We start from the raw sequence: 24712 nt of genomic DNA, 5'->3' as shown, positions 1-24712 counted from the left end.
ACGTTGGATAGTTACTTTACATTAACGTTACCTTAACGAGCAGTCCAATTAGAGGCTAACAGAGTAGACTTCGACGTTGAATGAAGTGAGACATCAAAAATATCCTTGTTGACATCTAATCAGTGACTTTAATAGTATCAAGCGCAAAATTGAAGCGGTCATAAGTTATAGTTTTCATATATATGCGAGATAAATATATGTCGAGTAGCGCAATACAACATAATGATGCGGACAGGGCATTTCGTTTGGTTTCTATTCATCTGCAGAGCAGAGCAGATTATAAAGCTTTTGATCTATTCTTGACTTAACAGTTTGTTAGACTCGTTACCCCTCTCGACTCGTAACCCCTATCGAGCCTCTTCTGTCTGTCCTATACATTTGAACCCTACAGACCTTCAGCTTATGGGAGAACTTCAAATTATCTTTAGAGTACACTGCACTTATAAGACGATTTATTTCGTATTCGTTCAATTAATCGTTTCCCTTTTAATTAACCTAACGTAATTTCTGCTTTCAGTTTCCAGTATTAAAACGTTAACCTAGTCCGCTAACAAACACAACATACTTATAACTACCAATTTCCTATATAAATACGTTTAGTTTATCTTAATGATAACAATACTTGCGTGTTTTCACTTCAGTTTTCAATATGTTACAGATTCAGCTAAGCGCAACTACTGGCAAATGGCCTTGCCTAATTGTGCAATGGAATCTGGTCATGTAAATAAAATAGGTCGCCACAACGGACATTACAAAAGGCATAACCTGTTAGCTCTCTGAGTAGCTAACTTTTTCATACGATCTCTCAATTTATATGAAATTAGTTCCATCTTGATTTTACGTGTTTCCACTTGAAAACGAAGCCATGCTTTATAAATAGAGACCTTGAGGATTATTCAGTCGATAACATGTGGCAAATATGTAAACAAAATATGCGAGGCGAGTTCTTTCAAATTACAACAAACGCACACCTGCGTTTATTGGATTTTATGAAATAAAGAGCTGATTAATAAGGTATTTACACTTGAGTATCGAACTCCCAGCTAACGCAACCAGTACAAAACACAGCTGGGGCTGTGCTCACTAACTAGGTTAGACATGTGTACATCCGGTTTCGGCAACTTGTCTCCGTGTCGGCATTTTAATGCAAAACAGTTGATTCGGTAACTATTAAAATCAATTGTGCCTGTGAATGATATAGAATACAACTTCATTTGTGCGCTTTTGGTTTCCGTTTAGATGTGTCGGTTTTATTTTATTAACAGCGTTAATAACTTTTCAGCTCAAGCGTCACTGTGATGCAGATCAATCATCATAAAGCCTTGCCCATTCAAGGCACAACGGACATAATTTTTGATTTCTTACACACCAAATATGGGCATTCACTTTTATCTTGACATTGATTTCATGCTCTTCGCCGTTTCTGAATGATAATGAATTGTTTATTGTCACTTATAGCTGTAAACAAACATTTAAAGCGTATAACTTGTAGCTGTAATGAGACTACAAACCCCTGGTGATGCCAGACAATATTGGGCATTCCTCACATGATTGGAGTTGCTTTGTTTCAAATTTGCCATGCTAAGTTATTACTGCCGGCCATAAAGATAAGGCAACCATAAGATGCGTTACATGATGCACGTGTTTATGCATGGCGCACGTGCGTAGTTGCTTTATGTGCGTGTGTAATTGTATGGCACGCCTGAATATTTACGTTGCGCACGTGTGAATGCAAGTCTCGTGTACTTGGTACAATAAGTCCCTAGAGTCTCCAACTACCGTGGCTTTCAATAAAAAAAAATATATCAACGCCAAAATAACCTAAGTCAGCAAAAAATGTCAGCTGAATCCATCACCAGCGAAGTCGAGCAAGTATAGTACATGTCAACTGAATTCGCAATCTCTTTAAGAACCCTTGTCCATTTATATAACCATGCTGTCCTTAGTCAATAAACTCAACGAACTAAATCTACACCGCGTCACTTTCACTATGCATGGTTTGAAGCCTGTTATTGTATCTTCCTGTTATATCCGTTGTGATCGATATAAAGATGGATATACTGATCGATAAGGTCTCTATAAACGATCACTTGATATCAAAATCTGCTAAGCTGATGTTTTTGTCAGTGTTCGGTAAATAGGTAGGAGACAACTGTTGCCTGGGCATGCTATATTACACTAGAATTCTGGCCTCAGTCAAATGTCGGCGCAGTTATACATCCGTCGTCAGATTATATCGTCAGTTACAATACATTAAAGGACTCATACCAGGAATTATAGATTTTATCTTCTAACTATCGAGGTATTTTCCTTATAAAGGGATGTATACGTGTAATCGCGTAATACCGTCAGCATCTGTACCCGGGAGGTCACGCGCGGGCATTCCACTAACAACAGGGAGCGTGTTTCAACAACGCTAAACCCTGCACAACCAACATTCCTCTGCAGATTGCTTTTCTATTCAAATGCTACTTTAGCAAGCATGTCACTCCGGCTTAACCTGGGCTGGGATAGAGAGAGGACCTCAGTGTTACACAGTATAACATCGGGAGAGTTGTAAATTCCGAAAGTTGACGGGGTGAATAGTGTTTAGAAGTAGAACAAACGCTGGACTGACTCCCAAAATACTGCTGATGCCATTCCATACGACAGAATAGGCTTAGTCAGAAAATCAGCATAATCCTTTTTTTTTATTCGAAGTCGACAAAAATGTATAAAATTTCACACAAAATCCGGGCTCTTTATTATTAGACGGTATCGATTGCATCGAATTAAAAATAAGTCATCAGTACCGATTGTATGCGAGGTTCCCGCGCGATTTGAAATAATATATACAGTGACAGATGACGTGATATCGTCATGTCTGAATGACTTTGAGCGAGTTTTTGTTTGGTATTCATCTCCAAAGTCTAGTTCCATCCAAGAACTAAACACTGATATATTCAGATTTGGTCAATCTTAATATGAATCATATACAAAGCTGAAGGTCCCCGAGCCTCAGACATTCCGGGAAAGCTGTTTGTCGCAATATTTCTGATACTGGTGAGTGTTTTAATTTGCATAAAAACATTGACAACAATCCGTCACGCGCACTGAGGGTGAATGTGAAATCTTACTACATGTTGATCTATATTATGACTGACGGTTACCGGATGTTTACTATCACTGACAGTGCCCGGATATTAACTAGCGGTGCCCGGATGTTTCTGTCAGTATGGTACGTAAGACCGATGACAGCACTGTTTTGAAGTTAATCGCGATGTTAGATAAGCCCAGTCTCACAAATGATTCACGTATTTTTATCATGTAGTTGATAACATTTCTTATATATTCTCATCAGCAACAAAATAAAAAAGCATGGCGACATGCAGTATTTAAACAGTCACGTGATTAGCAAAGCTAATGACTCATTTCACTCTGTCTGATCTATTGATTAATAGGAAATGCTCTATAAAAAAAATTATTATATTTTTTGAAAATTACTTTTTACTTGAAAGAAACAAACCAGGAGTTATATATGTTTGGCAATATTGTATAAACAAAGAGTTACTGTTGAAAGCTTACCTAGCGTAGGACAGTGTGACCTGCCCGATTTACAATGTATGAACATTTAATCCTTTTTAAAATGCGTCGCGGAAATAGCATTATAAACAATTCTCGTTCTTTTGTAAGCTTAACAAACTAGTGGATAATGCATTTTATTTTAAGAGAAACCGAAATTTCTTAATCCAATTAGGTAAATAACCAAGCTTGTTCTTTTAATGCCTCGCCTGCCTAAATACTCTTCAATACCATAATTTGCATGACAGCAGTAATTGTACGGGGCTGTTGTGACGTACGCGCCAATAGAGAGAACGCTGGATTCCTTACATAATACCATCTGTGTGATTAGTCAGGTACAATTAAGCCAACAGGTTTATACATTAAATATCTGGTTATAGTTTAACAATACTTCTTAATGAGTTCGAATGCAAGTATACGCCTATAAAATGGCCAATCACCGCACCAGGTGTGTATGCATAACCTATATGCTGTATTGCATTTGGATATAATAAAACTTGTGTATAGATCACACTATACAGACTTCCAATGACTCAAGCATAGTGACCTTGAAATATCAATAAATACACACAGTATTGATCCAATGGGCATCGTGTCAAGCTGACAATACTCTTATCGATAATAAAGGTTCCATTGAGTACAAAAGACACAATATACCATCACTGGAGCACAATCACCCTCTCATCGAACTGCACTTTTCAACTGATGATAAAATCGACAAATTTGTCGATAACTCCATAGTCGTAAACAAAATTCCGGAAACATTTGTCGAATTGTGATGGACACGGGTTCCGGAGAAGTCTAAACCGCGATCATCAAGCTCCGATATTACGTATTTATTATGTAACAGGCCCACTAGTATAAATGGGGCACTCGTAAGACCGGTAGTACAATATAAATCTCTCTAATCAAACGCATTGATTTATTTCTTACTTGTAATTAACTACTTGTTCGCACCTGCAGGAAGCCATTATGTCGATCTAAATACCGGGATTAAACGCATGTCGTCATAAAGAACGTTGAACTAGAAAGGACGGAGTTCGTCCATTCCGTGAAATTATTATTTCTTAATGAAGACATGAGGAATGCATTGTGGTCTACAAAATGAAACTCTTGAACAAACTTCTAGCTGGTAAAAACATCAACGGAAAGGTCATAGTTTGTGGCAATTTCAAGAGCTGGAGTGACATGAGCGATGCCAATCATGGTGCTATAGGTGTTTAGATTTACCTAAGATGTGAACAATCACATTTGTTAACAAAGCACTTACTATTTGGTTGTAAGCAGATTAAAGTTCATGACGAAGATGAATATTTTCTTGATACCGTAAATTGATTGTTTTATCCTGCTGCAAACAGTCAGAAAGTACAGATGCACTACAGGAGTGAGCAATGCCGTCGGAACCTGCACGACACATCTGTCTAAGTTAAGTCTGTCTAACAGGATATAAAGTGCACTGTGATAAGATAATCTCTAGTCAAACTGTTGTCGGGGAACTTAGCGGAAATAATCACGTCTTAAGTTCAGACCGTTTTCGTAAATTTGTCGTAAATGGGATATGTCATAGTTTGTGACGTAAATTATAAATTAGTGATCATTAAGTGAACAGACTTTTCACGTATTTCTCTGTAATTACGTCAGTTAAAGTGAAATTATCTAATTACCTTTAACTAGACGAACCCGTACTGTAAAACTCAATGTTAGCCGCCGTGTTTTGTATGGAGAACTACTTTCGTGCACACCACACCCGTCAGACAGAATCAACCTGACCGAATTGGCCTTAGCTAAAATGGGTTTAGATGTTCTTTAAGTTATAAAAAGTTATTGCTTTGCCTAAGAAACCTAAAAACTTGAAGTTCTGAAAGACGTTTAGCCATTACATTTCTAACTGTTCCGAAAGAAGTTTAGCCATTACATTTCTAACTGTTCCGAGAGAAGTTTTCTCAGAACTGTTCTTTACGTTCCATAATGTATTAAGCAACAATAGTTCTAAGTTTTCTAAAAAGGAATTTTGTCGGAGCAAGACTTCGTTATACGAAATGAGCTTAGCAACAACCGTTCAAAGTATTCCGAAAGGTTGTTTTTTTCAGAACAAAACTACTTTTTCCGAAAGGTGCTTAGCGACACCAGTTCATAGTGTTCTAAAGGGTTTAACTATTTTAAGAGCACGTCTATATTTCATTTCCTGAGTGATGCTTGGAATTTACCTTTTGCTACAATAACTTAACTATTACAATAACTTACATTATACATGTATATCCTCGCCCAGTGTTGTCCTATAGCTCTGTCAGATACGCCGTCACTTCTCTATCAATGATCACAGTCTGTGGAAATGCTGAGTTTCTAATGTTTGTTTCAAGTCCATATTGTCGACTTTATGTATTGAGGAAGACCGGAATGTCGTAACAGTTCTTAAATAAAGTATAAAATCAGTCAACAATATATAAAATGCGTCATAGCTAACTCACTATTCCAAACAGGCAGGCTGTAAAAGTGGTTGTTTTATTTACAGATTTTGTTGTTTCTGTCCCCTCCCAACGAAAGTGCATCTTTGTCATTGTGTACCTAATGACCCCAGAACTGCTTGATCTGTATCAATTGAACTCTTTACTTCATGGCAGATATAACTGGGTGACATAAACGTGTAGCAAGATGGCCACTGTTTCGTTCGAGTTTTGGCATCAGATAAATGTTTATATACAAACAGACTGCCACACTCCGCCATTAGCCTGGTTTTATTGAGACACATTGCCCGGTAGCCTGGACCAGAGTGGAACATAAATAATCCCACTCCTACTGCCTCACTCGCGGTATGGACGATGTTTTTTTACACCGGAATCGTCGACAAGTTGACCTTTCTTTGCTTCACGTGACATTTAGGACAATGCATGTTCGGAGTTTACTCTATTACAATGTCACATGCAATGCAGGTCCCTAAAGCGATGATTCGTCCATATCTTTTAATCCTACATGTGCTAAACAATACAAAACGGAGTGCACGAGTACCGGAACCGGGACCCGTTGAAAGTCGAGGTGTGTCATATGGCAGGAACAACCAGCGCTCTAACTTTCTTTCCAGCTGGAATAATATCCGGTGTTACGATGTAACGTTAACAAATCTGTCTAGTCCGAATTCGTACTACACCGTCATTACAACGTGACGTCAGAAAGAAAAACAGAAATAGACAACATTTCCAACAATCTAACAATCACAATAAATGTGATTCGCTGACGCTGCCAGTGGTCAGTTTTTTTCACAATAATATTTTTATATTCTGATACGAAGGTTTATGAAATTATTTCGAAACCAGTGGACCAAAATATCCTGCAAAATGACATTAATAGAATTTAAGAATGAAGCGATTCTTGGCTGTTCAATTTCATCCAAATAAATGTAAACATATACATATAGGAAGATATGTATCCGAAAATAATGTTAATTCATATCGTTTAGGAAATGATATCCATACTGAAAATGACATAGGGGTCATTATTGAAAACCAACTCGAATTTGAGCGACATATTTGTGAAAAAATCAGGAAGACACACGCAATGGCCCCAGTCATCAGAAGAAGCGTTCAACACCTGGACGGAGGAACAGTCCAACACCTGGACGGAGGAACATTCCAACACCTGGACGGAGGAACATTCCAACACCTGGACGGAGGAACATTCCACACCTGGACGGAGGAACATTCCACACCTGGACGGAGGAAGCTTCCAACACCTGGACGGAGGAACATTCCAACACCTGGACGGAGGAACATTCCAACACCTGGACGGAGGAACATTCCAACACCTGGACGGAGGAACATTCCAACACCTGGACGGAGGAACATTCCACACCTGGACGGAGGAACATTCCACACCTGGACGGAGGAAGCTTCCAACACCTGGACGGAGGAACATTCCAACACCTGGACGGAGGAACATTCCACACCTGGACGGAGGAAGCTTCCAACACCTGGACGGAGGAACATTCCAACATCTGGACGGAGGAACATTCCAACACCTGGACGGAGGAACATTCCAACACCAGTATAAGAGTCTGGTACGAACACATCTAGATGTTCATGTTCTGTATAATCTCCATATAAAACAAAGTGCACCGAAAAAATAGATGGGGTACAGAGAAGAGCTACCAAACAGCTTTCTTGATTACAAAACCTAAGCTACAAAGGAAGACTAAACACCTGAAAATCCCTACACTTCCGTCACAGTACCCAAATCGGGATAGTACCCAAATCGGAACACTTTGAAAAAGTCACAAGAAATTTGCATGCTGTGCAAAGAAGTATTTTCAGATTGAAAATATTGATTTAAAGATGCTAATATACCAATAAAACATTATATGAACTTTATTTACTGCCACTTATGGTTACAATCACAGTTTTAGTTTGTAAATAATGACGAAAATGTAACATTCTAAATTGATGCGCCATGCGACGTTATTGATTTTCAAATTTTGTATGTGATTTTTCACAATCCTTCTATTTCACAACTAATGGTAGTTTGGAAAAGAAATTCATTCAGAACGACCATTGACTCTTAAATATTCCAAAGATATGCCATGTTCTGCTAAATACTTTTTTCATCTCCAAATATAAGCCAAAACTGGTAGGGGTGTCCCGATTAATGTACACCTGTTTCGCGATTACGTAACCATGACTATATGTCCGGGTTTATTTATAGAACAATGCGCCGGAAATAACAACTTGCTATCAAAATGAAAAAATAAGATATCTTTCTAGGAAAAGTGAAAATTACTGGGATCGGTACTATGGTATGAAATACATCAATATTTCACTAAAAGTGTCCCGATTTAGGTACTATAACGTTAGCGTATAGAAGACACCGCGCGATATGATCAAAACATACCCACAACAGACTTTAGCATCTAAAAGAAAGCACTAATTTACAGTCAGTGTGGTGAACATTTGGAATAATGTACCATCGCAGGTGGTAAACGCACGATCCCTAAATTCATTTAAGAAAGGTTAGATAAATGATATAGCGGTCCTGTCCTGTCCTGTACTGGAAAATAACCAGTGGAGAGGACCTATAGCGGTCCTGTACTGGAAACTAACCAGTGGAGAGGACCTATAGAGGTCCTGTACTGGAAACTAGTGGAGAGGATCTATAGAGGTTCTGTACTGGAAACTAACCAGTGGAGAGGACCTACAGAGGTCCTGTACTGGAAACTAACCAGTGGAGAGGACCTATAGAGGTCCTGTACTGGAAACTATTGGAGAGGATCTATAGAGGTTCTGTACTGGAAACTAACCAGTGGAGAGGTCCTATAGAGGTCCTGTACTGGAATCTAACCAGTGGAGAGGACCTATAGAGATCCTGTCCTGGAAACTAACCAGTGGAGAGGACCTATAGAGATCCTGTCCTGCAAACTAACCAGTGGAGAGGACCTATAGCGGTCCTGTACTGGAAACTTACCAGTGGATAGGTCCTATAGGGGTCCTGTCCTGGAAACTTACCAGTGGAGAGGACCTATAGCGGTCCTGTACTGGAAACTAACCAGTGGAGAGGTCCTATAGAGGTCCTGTACTGGAAACTAACCAGTGGAGACGACCTATAGCGGTCCTGTACTGGAAACTTACCAGTGGATAGGTCCTATAGGGGTCCTGTCCTGGAAACTTACCAGAGGAGAGGACCTATAGCGGTCCTGTACTGGAAACTTACCAGTGGAGAGGACCTATAGAGGTCCTGTACTGGAAACTAACCAGTGGAGAGGACCTAAAGAGGTCCAGTACTGGAAACTTACCAGTCGAGAGGACCTATAGAGGTCCTGTACTGGTAACTAATTAACTCATGAAAGTATTCAGAAGTCATCGTTTCTCGCCAACTTGTCTTGGTATTTTAATGATACCAATAGATCTATAGCGTGACGGTACACGAAACTAAATATTCACGCTAGAGTGCGCTGGTCACGTTTCTGCCGATAGGTGGCGTATATAATGATTGTGCAGATGAATTTTAATTTGTTGAAACAGGGATCTTATTTCCTCAGGAACTTCAATATCGTGGTAACGAGGAAAGTCGTTTGAAGATTTTCAATAAGGTTTCCTATTAAAGATTGGAACACATGATATGTAAAATCGGAGCTATATTTTTAAGGATAAAAAAAGAATTTGTTGCGATGAAAAGCAAACTGACCCTTTGATCACGCGCCGTCCATGATGCCATGCACGCGCACCTCTAATGCAGTCGTAAGAGGTGTTGTGCTAATCGATTACGTGTGGTGCATAACGTTATATCGTATTAACGATATGTACAGATATTCAGATAATAAAATGAAGGTACCAAATATAGTAATAAAAACCTATCTAAATGTAGCGCACAATAGCTACGGTTACTCATGGCGAGGACATCACTGATTGCTAGTAAGACGACCTTGAAAATACACCGTGCACTCCTTACCGTCTTAAGTGTTTACCGTGCACTCCTTACCGTCTTAGTGCTTCGTAAGTAAGTAAGACTTGAAGTTTACCGTGCACGCCTTACCGTCTTAGTGCTTCGTAAGTAAGTAAGACTTGAAGTTAACCGTGCACTCCTTACCGTCTTAAGTGCTTCGAAAGTGAGTAAGACTTGAAGTTAACCGTGCACGCCTAACCGTCTTAATTGCTTCGAAAGTACGTAAGACTTGAAGTTTACCCTGCACTCCTTACCGTCTTAATGCTTCGTAAGTAAGTAAGACTTGAAGGTTACCGTGCACTCCTTACCGTCTTAGTGCTTCGAAAGTAAGTAAGACTTTAAGTTTACCGTGCACGCCTTACCGTCTTAAGTGCTTCGAAAGTAAGTAAGACTTGAAGTTTACCGTGCACTCCTTACCGTCTTAAGTGTTTACCGTGCACTCCTTACCGTCTTTTAAAAGTGTTTACCGTGCACTCCTTACCGTCTTAGTGCTTCGTAAGTAAGTAAGACTTGAAGTTTACTGTGCACTCCTTACCGTCTTTAGTGCTTCGAAAGTAAGTAAGACTTGAAGTTTACCGTGCACGCCTTACCGTCTTAAGTGCTTCGAAAGTAAGTAAGACTTGAAGTTTACCGTGCACTCCTTACCGTCTTAAGTGTTTACCGTACACTCCTTACCGTCTTTTAAAAGTGTTTACCGTGCACTCCTTACCGTCTTAGTGCATCGTAAGTAAGTAAGACTTGAAGTTTACTGTGCACTCCTTACCGTCTTTAGTGCTTCGAAAGTAAGTAAGACTTGAAGTTTAACGTGCACGCCTTACCGTCTTAAGTGCTTCGAAAGTAAGTAAGACTTGAAGTTTACCGTGCACTCCTTACCGTCTTAGTGCTTCGAAGGTAAGTTAGACTTGAAGTTTACCGTGCACGCCTTACCGTCTTAAGTGCTTCGAAAGTAAGTAAGACTTGAAGTTTACCGTGCACTACTTACCGTCTTAGTGCTTCGAAAGAAAGTAAGTAAGACTTGAAGTTAACCGTGCACTCCTTACCGTCTTAGTGCTTCGAAAGTAAGTAAGACTTGAAGTTTACCGTGCACGCCTTACCGTCTTAAGTGCTTCGAAAGTAAGTAGGACTTGAAGTTTACCGTGCACTCCTTACCGTCTTAGTGCTTCGAAACTAAGTAAGACTTGAAGTTTACCGTGCACGCCTTACCGTCTTAGTGCTCCGAACGTAAGTAAGACTTGAAGTTATCCTGCGCGCGGCTCTTTCGTGTGACCCCAGAAACACTGTTGGTTACAGTGATCTACACCGACCGTGCTCTCGCGTTTCTAACTGTGATGCTGTAAGTTAGGCCTCAACACGTGTAAACATATCAACGACACATCTAAACATGAACTGTACGTGTCGCCTGTCATGTCGAGTCTCAGTAGTTCCTGTCCCCCGCCTCGTGTACCACCGACGTTTATGACCAAACCCTGCACGTGTTATATACAACCTGCACGTGTATAATCTAATACACCGAACGAACAGCGCGTGTAATACCCGCTCATAGTAGATCCAATTGTATAACCTAATACACGTCAATCGAACAGAGATAAGTTACAATAACCATATTATATTTATTGATCATTTCAGTTTTCATCAGTCACGTGATGGGTACAGCTGTCACGTTATAGGCATTTGGCATTTTCACGAGCAATGTTCATGCACGACTGGAAAACAAAGAGATTGACTGGGAATGCACTTTTATGTAAATGAACCGGGCGGCGAAGAAAAAACAGAAATCACGGGTACTTTAATATAGAGGAAAAATCAGGATTACTTTGTTAAGAGACAGGCTTAACCTCAATTAATAATCTATATGTTAACTTTTTTCTTCATCCGACCAATTTTCACGATTCTTACGTAGCTTAGTCCTATCACCGAAATGTTACGGGAAAAGCTTCAAAGCATTTCCTTAAAAAAGGACTCATATTTTTACAAGTGGTACCAAAGCAAATGTAGTATATGACGTGTTGACTACATGTAGTTAGGGGATGTCTCAAAGGTAATGTATATGAGGTGTTGACTACATGTAGTTAGGGGATGGTTCAAAGGTATTGTATATGACGTGTTGACTACATGTAGTTAGGGGATGGTTCAAAGGTATTGTATATGACGTGTTGACTACACGTAGTTAGGGGATGTCTCAAAGGTAATGTATATGAGGTGTTGACTACATGTAGTTAGGGGATGGTTCAAAGGTATTGTATATGACGTGTTGACTACAGGTAGTTAGGGGATGTCTCAAAGGCAATGTATATGACGTGTTGACTACATGTAGTTAGGGGTTGTTTCAAAGGTATTGTATATGACGTGTTGACTACAGGTAGTTAGGGGATGTCTCAAAGGTAATGTATATGAGGTGTTGACTACATGTAGTTAGGGGATGGTTCAAAGGTATTGTATATGACGTGTTGACTACAGGTAGTTAGGGGATGTCTCAAAGGTAAAGTATATGACGTGTTGACTACATGTAGTTAGGGGATGTTTCAAAGGTATTGTATATGACGTGTTGACTACATGTAGTTAGGGGATGTCTCAAAGGTAATGTATATGACGTGTTGACTACATGTAGTTAGGGGATGTCTTAAAGGTGATTTGTATTATGTATTTTCATGAAATGAAGTAATAAGTGTAAAATAAAAATGTTTATCGTACGGGATCAACATCAGAGCACCTATATATCAGGACGGGATCATACTGAACATGGCAGGGTAACCGATCGGTCATTATTAATTAGGGACGACCGTGACGAAGACTAGTACTTTTGATCGTTTGTTTTGATACCATTACACGCGTTCCTACATATCTACATACTGTTTCATTGGGATGTTGCTCAGCTAATGTGCATCATACGAGGTGTGACGTCCCTACATATTTAGACTGAGACTATCCAGGTTTATTGGTGACCTGGGATCAGATTATCTTTCAGACACGTGACCTGATGAGCGCCTCATACATCCCTAAAGCCATTCCGCCCCACCTGTGTCTGTGATTACTGATCATTCTTCACTTGATTCTGCCCTTGTATAACACCGGCTTAGTCTGTCTTATGTGTCCTTTCGGACACGTGACCTCTCTTGGGTGTCGTATCCTTGCGGACACGTGACTTATTTTGGGTGTCGTATCTTCGCAGACACGTGACTTCATGAGTCCCCCCGGAATTACCCAGCGCAGACATTTCAATAAAAAAAATACATCAAAGTAAATTTCAAATACAATTCTATTCCATGTTCATGCCTCGGGCCTCAATTTCCCAGGAGTGTATATTTTTAATTTTCTCTTCGGTATCACCATAGTAACAGTGATCAGCCAGGCCACCCGACTTAAGGCGTGTGTTCTATTATGTATTACGCTGAGGTTAATGTTACCAACTTCAAATAGCATCCGATGTGCTAACACTTATCCAAGGTACGAGCTAGCTCGCTATCTTCATATAATCATGACCGGTACATGAGGTCAAAGGTCGTCAGAATGTATCAGCAGCATCATATTTATGAACACAGGTTGTGGGGTTATTTGAAAGATCGATTAATATAGGTCACTTCCCGGTAGGTGGCGCTTTAATACTGACGCTGTACCAGATACAATTACAGCAACTTTGTTCTTTGAAGGTTGACATTTCAATGTGAGAATGTCAATGTAACCAAACATCATTCATTACTTACAAATCTACATTTTTATTGTCCCATAGATCAACCGATTGACACAAAGGTTCAGACTGATGTATTTTATACTAGTTACATAGGGCTCATAGCTCAGGGACGTGTCGTCACTTAAGTGTTCGTATTATACTTCACCCATATAGCGGCCTATTTGATTGGATCAGAGTGATCACTTAACTTTCAAATGAAAATGTCGTATTTCCTTCTCATACTTCTTTTTTTCCTAACATATATTCTTCCAATCTGAGCCTCTCTAGATAAATCAGTAAGATTGTTTGCCTCTGAGCTCTACGTGACTGAGACAGATGACAACAATAGCGAGCAGGCCTGCGTATGACATTCCGAACGAGGGGAAGATTGCGGCCTTTATGTCTTTTGCTGCTCTATCATGTATTAGTCTTATTATTAAAATGCTGTTGATAATTATTCCTGTTGTGTAATGATTCTATTTTTAGACAATGAACGATTTATCGTCTTTGATAATATGCAGTAATGTCAGAAAACCCTAACATTACAAGGTTTTGGTGGAAGCACAACATTCAAGGAGCGTTGATAAGTCTTTTCTTACAATATGTCATCCTATACAGATATCGGAATTCCTGTTAGATACAGGAAGTCGTCACTTAAAGGGGAGCAGTTATTGTAGATATAAAGACGGGAGAAGTCATTTTAGATAAACAGACAAGCCAATGGTTGTGAGTTCTGGAAACTTGTTGAGTTTTATCAATAAAGTGGTATAATGAAAGAGCGATGTAAACGTGTTGACATGCTGATTGGTGGACTGAAATACGGTAAGGCTCCCGACGACGACCAGGCACAGATAACCGAGCAACAACAACAAGGAAAAGTTGTATCTTAAATCGAAACCAGCCCGTAGTCAATCAGCACACGCTAGCTCGTACAAGACTTACTGAGGGCTATCAAAATATGTCTGGAGCTAAAACAAGATTAAAATTGATTAAACGGTATCCTATAGCAGCATCATGTCAAATTTCCTCCGACAGACCATGGTGGTATGTCTGTATATATAGGTACGGAAACATGCATATTGTGTTCGTGTATACGTCCTGTAAATCACGTGTGATGTGGTACGTCTATATCAATCATGGATGACCGCGAATCTGGCGAGAAATGGCTCTCGGCCGAGATAAGACTTAGATTCATCAACATTTCAAATATGGAGCCCAAGTTTGATTTCCCTATAGATTTTCACTTTTTTTCAAGACGCGAATTACGGAAATGTGAGTTTCGATGCTGAGAAAATTGTGCATATTGGTATACAGCAGATAGTCACGTGACACAGTCCTGAACTAAACACTGTCATTCCGAGATGATTTACATAAATAGCCAATGTATTGTATATCTTTACATAAACTCAATAAATAACGAAATAGCACATCAAGCCCTGCAAAATACCAATTATTCGCATTGCAAACACCACAGCCACGGTGACACGAGGACAACAATATCGGGTGTAAACAACCTCCGCCCACGCCCCATTTTGATATACGACATCGAACATGCAATTTGACACAGTGCTGTGTAACTAGCAATCACGGTGGGCAATAATCGTCGTGATGCGGCATGGGTAGCAGGGTCCATTAAAAACAAATTTAAAACGGAAAAAAATATCGAATGTAAACGTTCAGCTGTGAAACACACAACAGATTTATTTCCGTCGTACTGGTGCGTTTGATGTATGAAATAAAATAGTAACCCGAAGGAAGAGACGTTGGTTGATCAGATTGAAATAAAATAGTTCCCCGAAGGCAGAGACGTTGGCTGATCAGTATGAAATAAAAAAAAAAAGTCCTCGAAGGTAGAGCCGTTGGTTGATCAGTATGAAATAAAATAGCTCCCTGAAGGCAGAGACGTTGGTTGATTAGTATGAAATAAAATAGTTCCCCGAAGGCAGAGACGTTGGCTGATCAGTAAGAAATAAAATAGTTCCCCGAGGGCAGAGACGATGGTTGATCAGTATGAAATAAAATAGTCCTTGAAGGTAGAGCCGTTGGTTGATCAGTCAGAAATAAAATAGTTCCCCGAAGGTAGAGCCGTTGGTTGATCAGTATGAAATAAAATAGCTCCCTGAAGGCAGAGACGATGGTTGATCAGTATGAAATAAAATAATTCCCCGAAGGCAGAGACGTTGGTGGATCAGTCAGAAATGAAATAATTCCCCGAAGGTAGAGACGTTGGTTGATCAGTCAGAAATGAAATAGTTCCCCGAAGGCAGAGACGTTGGTGGATCAGTCAGAAATGAAATAGTTCCCCGAAGGCAGAGACGTTGGTGGATCAGTCAGAAATGAAATAGTTCCCCGAAGGCAGAGACGTTGGTGGATCAGTCAGAAATGAAATAGTTCCCCGAAGGCAGAGACGTTGGTGGATCAGTCAGAAATGAAATAGTTCCCCGAAGGCAGAGACGTTGGTGGATCAGTCAGAAATGAAATAGTTCCCCGAAGGCAGAGACGTTGGTGGATCAGTCAGAAATGAAATAGTTCCCCGAAGGTAGAGACGTTGGTTGATCAGTCAGAAATGAAATAGTTCCCCGAAGGCAGAGACGTTGGTGGATCAGTCAGAAATGAAATAGTTCCCCGAAGGCAGAGACGTTGGTGGATCAGTCAGAAATGAAATAGTTCCCCGAAGGCAGAGACGTTGGTGGATCAGTCAGAAATGAAATAGTTCCCCGAAGGCAGAGACGTTGGTGGATCAGTCAGAAATGAAATAGTTCCCCGAAGGCAGAGACGTTGGTGGATCAGTCAGAAATGAAATAGTTCCCCGAAGGCAGAGACGTTGGTGGATCAGTCAGAAATGAAATAGTTCCCCGAAGGTAGAGACGTTGGTTGATCAGTCAGAAATGAAATAGTTCCCCGAAGGCAGAGACGTTGGTGGATCAGTCAGAAATGAAATAGTTCCCCGAAGGCAGAGACGTTGGTGGATCAGTCAGAAATGAAATAGTTCCCCGAAGGCAGAGACGTTGGTGGATCAGTCAGAAATGAAATAGTTCCCCGAAGGCAGAGACGTTGGTGGATCAGTCAGAAATGAAATAGTTCCCCGAAGGCAGAGACGTTGGTGGATCAGTCAGAAATGAAATAGTTCCCCGAAGGCAGAGACGTTGGTGGATCAGTCAGAAATGAAATAGTTCCCCGAAGGTAGAGACGTTGGTTGATCAGTCAGAAATGAAATAGTTCCCCGAAGGCAGAGACGTTGGTGGATCAGTCAGAAATGAAATAGTTCCCCGAAGGCAGAGACGTTGGTGGATCAGTCAGAAATGAAATAGTTCCCCGAAGGCAGAGACGTTGGTGGATCAGTCAGAAATGAAATAGTTCCCCGAAGGCAGAGACGTTGGTGGATCAGTCAGAAATGAAATAGTTCCCCGAAGGCAGAGACGTTGGTGGATCAGTCAGAAATGAAATAGTTCCCCGAAGGCAGAGACGTTGGTGGATCAGTCAGAAATGAAATAGTTCCCCGAAGGTAGAGACGTTGGTTGATCAGTCAGAAATGAAATAGTTCCCCGAAGGCAGAGACGTTGGTGGATCAGTCAGAAATGAAATAGTTCCCCGAAGGCAGAGACGTTGGTGGATCAGTCAGAAATGAAATAGTTCCCCGAAGGCAGAGACGTTGGTGGATCAGTCAGAAATGAAATAGTTCCCCGAAGGCAGAGACGTTGGTGGATCAGTCAGAAATGAAATAGTTCCCCGAAGGCAGAGACGTTGGTGGATCAGTCAGAAATGAAATAGTTCCCCGAAGGCAGAGACGTTGGTGGATCAGTCAGAAATGAAATAGTTCCCCGAAGGTAGAGACGTTGGTTGATCAGTCAGAAATGAAATAGTTCCCCGAAGGCAGAGACGTTGGTGGATCAGTCAGAAATGAAATAGTTCCCCGAAGGCAGAGACGTTGGTGGATCAGTCAGAAATGAAATAGTTCCCCGAAGGCAGAGACGTTGGTGGATCAGTCAGAAATGAAATAGTTCCCCGAAGGCAGAGACGTTGGTGGATCAGTCAGAAATGAAATAGTTCCCCGAAGGCAGAGACGTTGGTGGATCAGTCAGAAATGAAATAGTTCCCCGAAGGCAGAGACGTTGGTGGATCAGTCAGAAATGAAATAGTTCCCCGAAGGTAGAGACGTTGGTTGATCAGTCAGAAATGAAATAGTTCCCCGAAGGCAGAGACGTTGGTGGATCAGTCAGAAATGAAATAGTTCCCCGAAGGCAGAGACGTTGGTGGATCAGTCAGAAATGAAATAGTTCCCCGAAGGCAGAGACGTTGGTGGATCAGTCAGAAATGAAATAGTTCCCCGAAGGCAGAGACGTTGGTGGATCAGTCAGAAATGAAATAGTTCCCCGAAGGCAGAGACGTTGGTGGATCAGTCAGAAATGAAATAGTTCCCCGAAGGCAGAGACGTTGGTGGATCAGTCAGAAATGAAATAGTTCCCCGAAGGTAGAGACGTTGGTTGATCAGTCAGAAATGAAATAGTTCCCCGAAGGCAGAGACGTTGGTGGATCAGTCAGAAATGAAATAGTTCCCCGAAGGCAGAGACGTTGGTGGATCAGTCAGAAATGAAATAGTTCCCCGAAGGCAGAGACGTTGGTGGATCAGTCAGAAATGAAATAGTTCCCCGAAGGCAGAGACGTTGGTGGATCAGTCAGAAATGAAATAGTTCCCCGAAGGCAGAGACGTTGGTGGATCAGTCAGAAATGAAATAGTTCCCCGAAGGCAGAGACGTTGGTGGATCAGTCAGAAATGAAATAGTTCCCCGAAGGTAGAGACGTTGGTGGATCAGTCAGAAATGAAATAGTTCCCCGAAGGCAGAGACGTTGGTGGATCAGTCAGAAATGAAATAGTTCCCCGAAGGCAGAGACGTTGGTGGATCAGTCAGAAATGAAATAGTTCCCCGAAGGCAGAGACGTTGGTGGATCAGTCAGAAATGAAATAGTTCCCCGAAGGCAGAGACGTTGGTGGATCAGTCAGAAATGAAATAGTTCCCCGAAGGCAGAGACGTTGGTGGATCAGTAAGAAATGAAATAGTTCCCCGAAGGTAGAGACGTTGGTTGATCAGTAAGAAATGAAATAGTTCCCCGAAGGCAGAGACGTTGGTGGATCAGTCAGAAATGAAATAGTTCCCCGAAGGTAGAGACGTTGGTTGATCAGTCAGAAATAAATAATTCCCCGAAGGTAGAGACATTGGTTGATCAGTAAGAAATGAAATAGTTCCCCGAAGGTAGAGACGTTGGTTGATCAGTAAGAAATGAAATAGTTCCCCGAAGGCAGAGACGTTGGTGGATCAGTCAGAAATGAAATAGTTCCCCGAAGGTAGAGACATTGGTTGATCAGTATGAAATAAATAATTCCCCGAAGGCAGAGACGTTGGTGGATCAGTAAGAAATGAAATAGTTCCCCGAAGGTAGAGACGTTGGTTGATCAGTAAGAAATGAAATAGTTCCCCGAAGGCAGAGACGTTGGTGGATCAGTCAGAAATGAAATAGTTCCCCGAAGGTAGAGACGTTGGTTGATCAGTATGAAATAAATAATTCCCCGAAGGTAGAGACATTGGTTGATCAGTAAGAAATGAAATAGTTCCCCGAAGGTAGAGACGTTGGTTGATCAGTAAGAAATGAAATAGTTCTCCGAAGGCAGAAACGTTGGTGGATCAGTCAGAAATGAAATAGTTCCCCGAAGGTAGAGACGTTGGTGGATCAGTCAGAAATAAATAATTCCCCGAAGGTAGAGACATTGGTTGATCAGTAAGAAATGAAATAGTTCCCCGAAGGTAGAGACGTTGGTTGATCAGTAAGAAATGAAATAGTTTTCCGAAGGCAGAGACGTTGGTGGATCAGTCAGAAATGAAATAGTTCCCCGAAGGTAGAGACATTGGTTGATCAGTATGAAATAAATAATTCCCCGAAGGCAGAGACGTTGGTGGATCAGTCAGAAATGAAATAGTTCCCCGAAGGTAGAGACGTTGGTTGATCAGTCAGAAATAAATAATTCCCCGAAGGTAGAGACATTGGTTGATCAGTAAGAAATGAAATAGTTCCCCGAAGGTAGAGACGTTGGTTGATCAGTAAGAAATGAAATAGTTTTCCGAAGGCAGAGACGTTGGTGGATCAGTCAGAAATGAAATAGTTCCCCGAAGGTAGAGACATTGGTTGATCAGTATGAAATAAATAATTCCCCGAAGGCAGAGACGTTGGTTGATCAGTCAGAAATGAAATAATTCCCCGAAGGTAGAGACGTTGGTAGATCAGTCAGAAATAAATAATTCCCCGAAGGTAGAGACATTGGTTGATCAGTAAGAAATGAAATAGTTCCCCGAAGGTAGAGACGTTGGTTGATCAGTAAGAAATGAAATAGTTTTCCGAAGGCAGAGACGTTGGTGGATCAGTCAGAAATGAAATAGTTCCCCGAAGGTAGAGACATTGGTTGATCAGTATGAAATAAATAATTCCCCGAAGGCAGAGACGTTGGTGGATCAGTCAGAAATGAAATAGTTCCCCGAAGGTAGAGACGTTGGTTGATCAGTATGAAATAAATAATTCCCCGAAGGCAGAGACGTTGGTGGATCAGTCAGAAATGAAATAGTTCCCCGAAGGTAGAGACGTTGGTTGATCAGTATGAAATAAATAATTCCCCGAAGGCAGAGACGTTGGTGGATCAGTCAGAAATGAAATAGTTCCCCGAAGGTAGAGACGTTGGTTGATCAGTATGAAATAAATAATTCCCCGAAGGCAGAGACGTTGGTGGATCAGTCAGAAATGAAATAGTTCCCCGAAGGTAGAGACGTTGGTTGATCAGTATGAAATAAATAATTCCCCGAAGGTAGAGACATTGGTTGATCAGTAAGAAATGAAATAGTTCCCCGAAGGTAGAGACGTTGGTTGATCAGTAAGAAATGAAATAGTTTTCCGAAGGCAGAGACGTTGGTGGATCAGTCAGAAATGAAATAGTTCCCCGAAGGTAGAGACATTGGTGGATCAGTATGAAATAAATAATTCCCCGAAGGCAGAGACGTTGGTGGATCAGTCAGAAATGAAATAGTTCCCCGAAGGTAGAGACGTTGGTTGATCAGTATGAAATAAATAATTCCCCGAAGGTAGAGACATTGGTTGATCAGTAAGAAATGAAATAGTTCCCCGAAGGTAGAGACGTTGGTTGATCAGTAAGAAATGAAATAGTTTTCCGAAGGCAGAGACGTTGGTGGATCAGTCAGAAATGAAATAGTTCCCCGAAGGTAAAGACGTTGGTGGATCAGTATGAAATAAATAATTCCCCGAAGGCAGAGACGTTGGTGGATCAGTCAGAAATGAAATAGTTCCCCGAAGGTAGAGACGTTGGTTGATCAGTATGAAATAAATAATTCCCCGAAGGCAGAGACGTTGGTGGATCAGTCAGAAATGAAATAGTTCCCCGAAGGTAGAGACGTTGGTTGATCAGTATGAAATAAATAATTCCCCGAAGGTAGAGACATTGGTTGATCAGTAAGAAATGAAATAGTTCCCCGAAGGTAGAGACGTTGGTTGATCAGTAAGAAATGAAATAGTTTTCCGAAGGCAGAGACGTTGGTGGATCAGTCAGAAATGAAATAGTTCCCCGAAGGTAAAGACGTTGGTGGATCAGTATGAAATAAATAATTCCCCGAAGGCAGAGACGTTGGTGGATCAGTCAGAAATGAAATAGTTCCCCGAAGGTAAAGACGTTGGTGGATCAGTATGAAATAAATAATTCCCCGAAGGCAGAGACGTTGGTGGATCAGTCAGAAATGAAATAGTTCCCCGAAGGTAGAGACGTTGGTTGATCAGTATGAAATAAATAATTCCCCGAAGGTAGAGACATTGGTTGATCAGTAAGAAATGAAATAGTTCCCCGAAGGTAGAGACGCTGGTTGATCAGTAAGAAATGAAATAGTTCCGCGAAGGCAGAGACGTTGGTTGATCAGTATGAAACAAATAATTCCTCGAAGGTAGAGACATTGGTTGATCAGTAAGAAATGAAATAGTTTTCCGAAGGCAGAGACGTTGGTGGATCAGTCAGAAATGAAATAGTTCCCCGAAGGTAGAGACGTTGGTTGATCAGTAAGAAATGAAATAGTTCCGCGAAGGCAGAGACGTTGGTTGAACAGTATGAAACAAATAATTCCTCGAAGGTAGAGACATTGTTTGATCAGTAAGAAATGAAATAGTTTTCCGAAGGCAGAGACGTTTGTGGATCAGTATGAAATAAAATAGTTCCCCGAAGGTGGAGACGTTGGTGGATCAGTCAGAAATGAAATAGTTCCCCGAAGGCAGAGACGTTCGTGGATCAGTCAGAAATGAAATAGCTCCCCGAAGGTAGAGACGTTGGTTGATCAGTAAGAAATGAAATAGTTCCCTGAAGGCAGAGACATTGGTTGATCAGTAAGAAATAAATAATTCCCTGAAGGTAGAGACGTTGGTTGATCAGTAAGAAAAGAATAGTTCCCCGAAGGCAGAGACGTTGGTGGATCAGTCAGAAATGAAATAGCTCCCCGAAGGTAGGGACGTTGGTTGATCAGTATGAAATAAATAATTCCCCGAAGGCAGAGACGTTGGGGGGTCAGACAGAAATGAAATAGTTCCCTGAAGGCAGAGACATTGGTTGATCAGTAAGAAAACAATAGTTCCCCGAAGGCATAGACGTTGGTGGATCAGGCAGAAATGAAATAGTTCCACGAAGGCAGAGACGTTGGTGGAGCAGTCAGAAATGAAATAGTGCCCCGAAGGCAGAGACGTTGGTGGAGCAGTCAGAAATGAAATAGTTCCCCGAAGGTAGAGACGTTGGTGGATCGGCCCATCAACAAAGTTGATCCCAATCATAACTCGAAGACAAGCCTAAACGTATATTTCGTTTATTGTCTAAATTTAGCCATTCTTTGTCGAACTGAAATCAAATTACAGGACGACTTTTATCAATCTCATGTAGAAAGGACATGAACTAATTATCCTTTTTATTTTGTTATTGAAAGACGAAGTAAGAAATTAACTTTCGATAATGAAAGCCAAACAAAGTAACACATTGTCCTAAATGGACGGAAATGGACGCATTGTCCTAAACTTTGTCAGCAGACGAATGAAAGTAATAGAGCAAGGAGATACGGCTTTGGTGTTTTTTCTAGGCGATAAATTAATGTGTAATTTGGAATATTGCGATAAATTATGCAATGCCTGTGTATCCATCCCTGTTCCGATCACCTGTTCAAATATTCATTATTCAATCTACTTGCTTTATTTTAACACTCAAGTGACTTTCAACACGTATTGAATTCCGGAAGCGATGGAGAGGAATATGTAAGCCGTATTGTCTGTAGGGTGATAAAGCAATGATTATGTATTAAAATTGTCTCTTCAGCCACACTTATTGATCTACTGGTATTTATTTTTAAAAATTCTCTGACATTGTTGCTTCTGTGCAATGAAAATTAATTCTTATTTAATACCAAATACAAATTTGAGATTGGCGTATGGATAATAGTAATGCTATAATATAATTATAACGGCTACTCCATCGCAAATACGTATAGCAGCTACTTATGCGATACCTGTTTCCTTTCTTTTTTTAAGAAAAACTAAAAATACAATAATTCGTCTAGCATTTTTATTTATTTCTGAACCTGAAAATTGGGAACCAATAACAGAGCGGAAAAGAGAACAAACGGGTCTAATAACAGGACACATGAAACTCTCTGTAAGTATAGTTAGTAGACTAAATAACAGGACAAAGGAAACACTCTGTGAGTATAGTTAATAGACTAAATAACAGGACAAAGGAAACACTCTGTGAGTATAGTTAATAGACTAATAACAGGACACAGGAAACACTCTGTGAGTATAGTTAATAGACTAAATAACAGGACAAAGGAAACACTCTGTGAGTATAGTTAATAGACCAATAACAGGACACAGGAAACTCTCTGTAAGTATAGGTAATAACGACTATCAACATCGCGATTATGTATGATTTTCACTCCGGCAATGTTCTATATCACCGTATTACAGGGGGTGACTACAGAAACGCCCTCAGGAGAAAATGAAGTTATTGTGTTAATATACTGTTAATATCTATGTAGCAAATGTTAAAGGAAATACAATTTCAATGGCATCCAGTTAATATTAATTATTATAAAAATGTGTTATTAACATACCAAAGTCATTGCGACGCCAAGAGTCTTACCTTGATATCGCACCATTGCAGTGCCGAATTTTTACCGTTTCAACATATCATTGCACTGCCGACTGTTTACCGTTTTAGTATATCACTGCGCTGCCGACTTTTTACCGTTTCAGTACAGTATATCACTGCGGTGCCAACTTCTTACCGTTTCAGCATATCACTGCGCCGCAGACTTTTTACCGTTTCAGTATATCACTGCGCCGCAGACTTTTTACAGTCGTACTCTGTAAGATCTACACAGACCTTGTCGCACCTTGATTCCCTATCCACTTAGAAACACTTACCAATGAAATGTTAATGCATTGTTAAACAACCACATTAAACAATAAATCTGCGTCAACATCAGCATTCTTTCTAATGGAAAAACCGTATGTTTTAATGACATGACACCTTATTTCAAATCAAAGTCTAACAAGAAAGTGGACAGACAATCGACTTTATCACCATCTAAAACAACAAATTGAGTTCGTTTATGAAAAAAGTATTTCATTTAATGACAAATGTCTGTCACATCTAAAAACTAAACGTTTCAGGCCTTTTCAAACCCCTTTCCCTCTGCGCTATCTGCTTTACTCCAAAAGAAGGTTTAACGTGTCGTGGTTGACAGTGTATCTGGTACGTCACATCAATAAGTGTCAATTCTAGCACCCCGTGCTGAAGCTCTCTGATAAGGTGCCTCACACCTCGGAATATAACAAAATCAAAGACGGGTAAAACTGACAACACACCATCCAATGGGATATCGTTTAGGGGACATCCGCTTCTATTTTCAGATCTGTCTCTTCCTCGTCATTTATCCATATCTGCACCATTTCTCCATTTTCCCCGCTGTTTTACAAATA

At 40.6% G+C, this 24712-nt stretch overlaps 1 protein-coding gene across 3 annotated transcripts in view; it reads right to left on the bottom strand.

The window, feature by feature from the left end:
- The window catches only part of LOC110448160 (TWiK family of potassium channels protein 18-like), a 65863-nt gene that overhangs the window by 24826 nt on the left and 16325 nt on the right, over positions 1-24712 (bottom strand). Inside the window, exon 1 of one of the 3 annotated variants that reach the window (XM_021494260.1) lies at positions 11191-11258. The exons of the other annotated variants lie outside the window; for them this stretch is intronic. The gene's annotated coding sequence lies outside the window, so the exon portion shown is untranslated. Of the gene's footprint in view, positions 1-11190; positions 11259-24712 lie in introns of those variants that run through there. 3 annotated transcript variants of the gene reach the window in all.

This window comes from Mizuhopecten yessoensis, unplaced genomic scaffold, assembly GCF_002113885.1.
Source record: "Mizuhopecten yessoensis strain PY_sf001 unplaced genomic scaffold, ASM211388v2 scaffold3853, whole genome shotgun sequence".
NCBI lineage: Eukaryota > Metazoa > Mollusca > Bivalvia > Pectinida > Pectinidae > Mizuhopecten > Mizuhopecten yessoensis.
The sequence above is the reverse complement of the archived record's forward strand: the minus strand, read 5'-3'. Positions and strand labels throughout refer to the sequence as shown.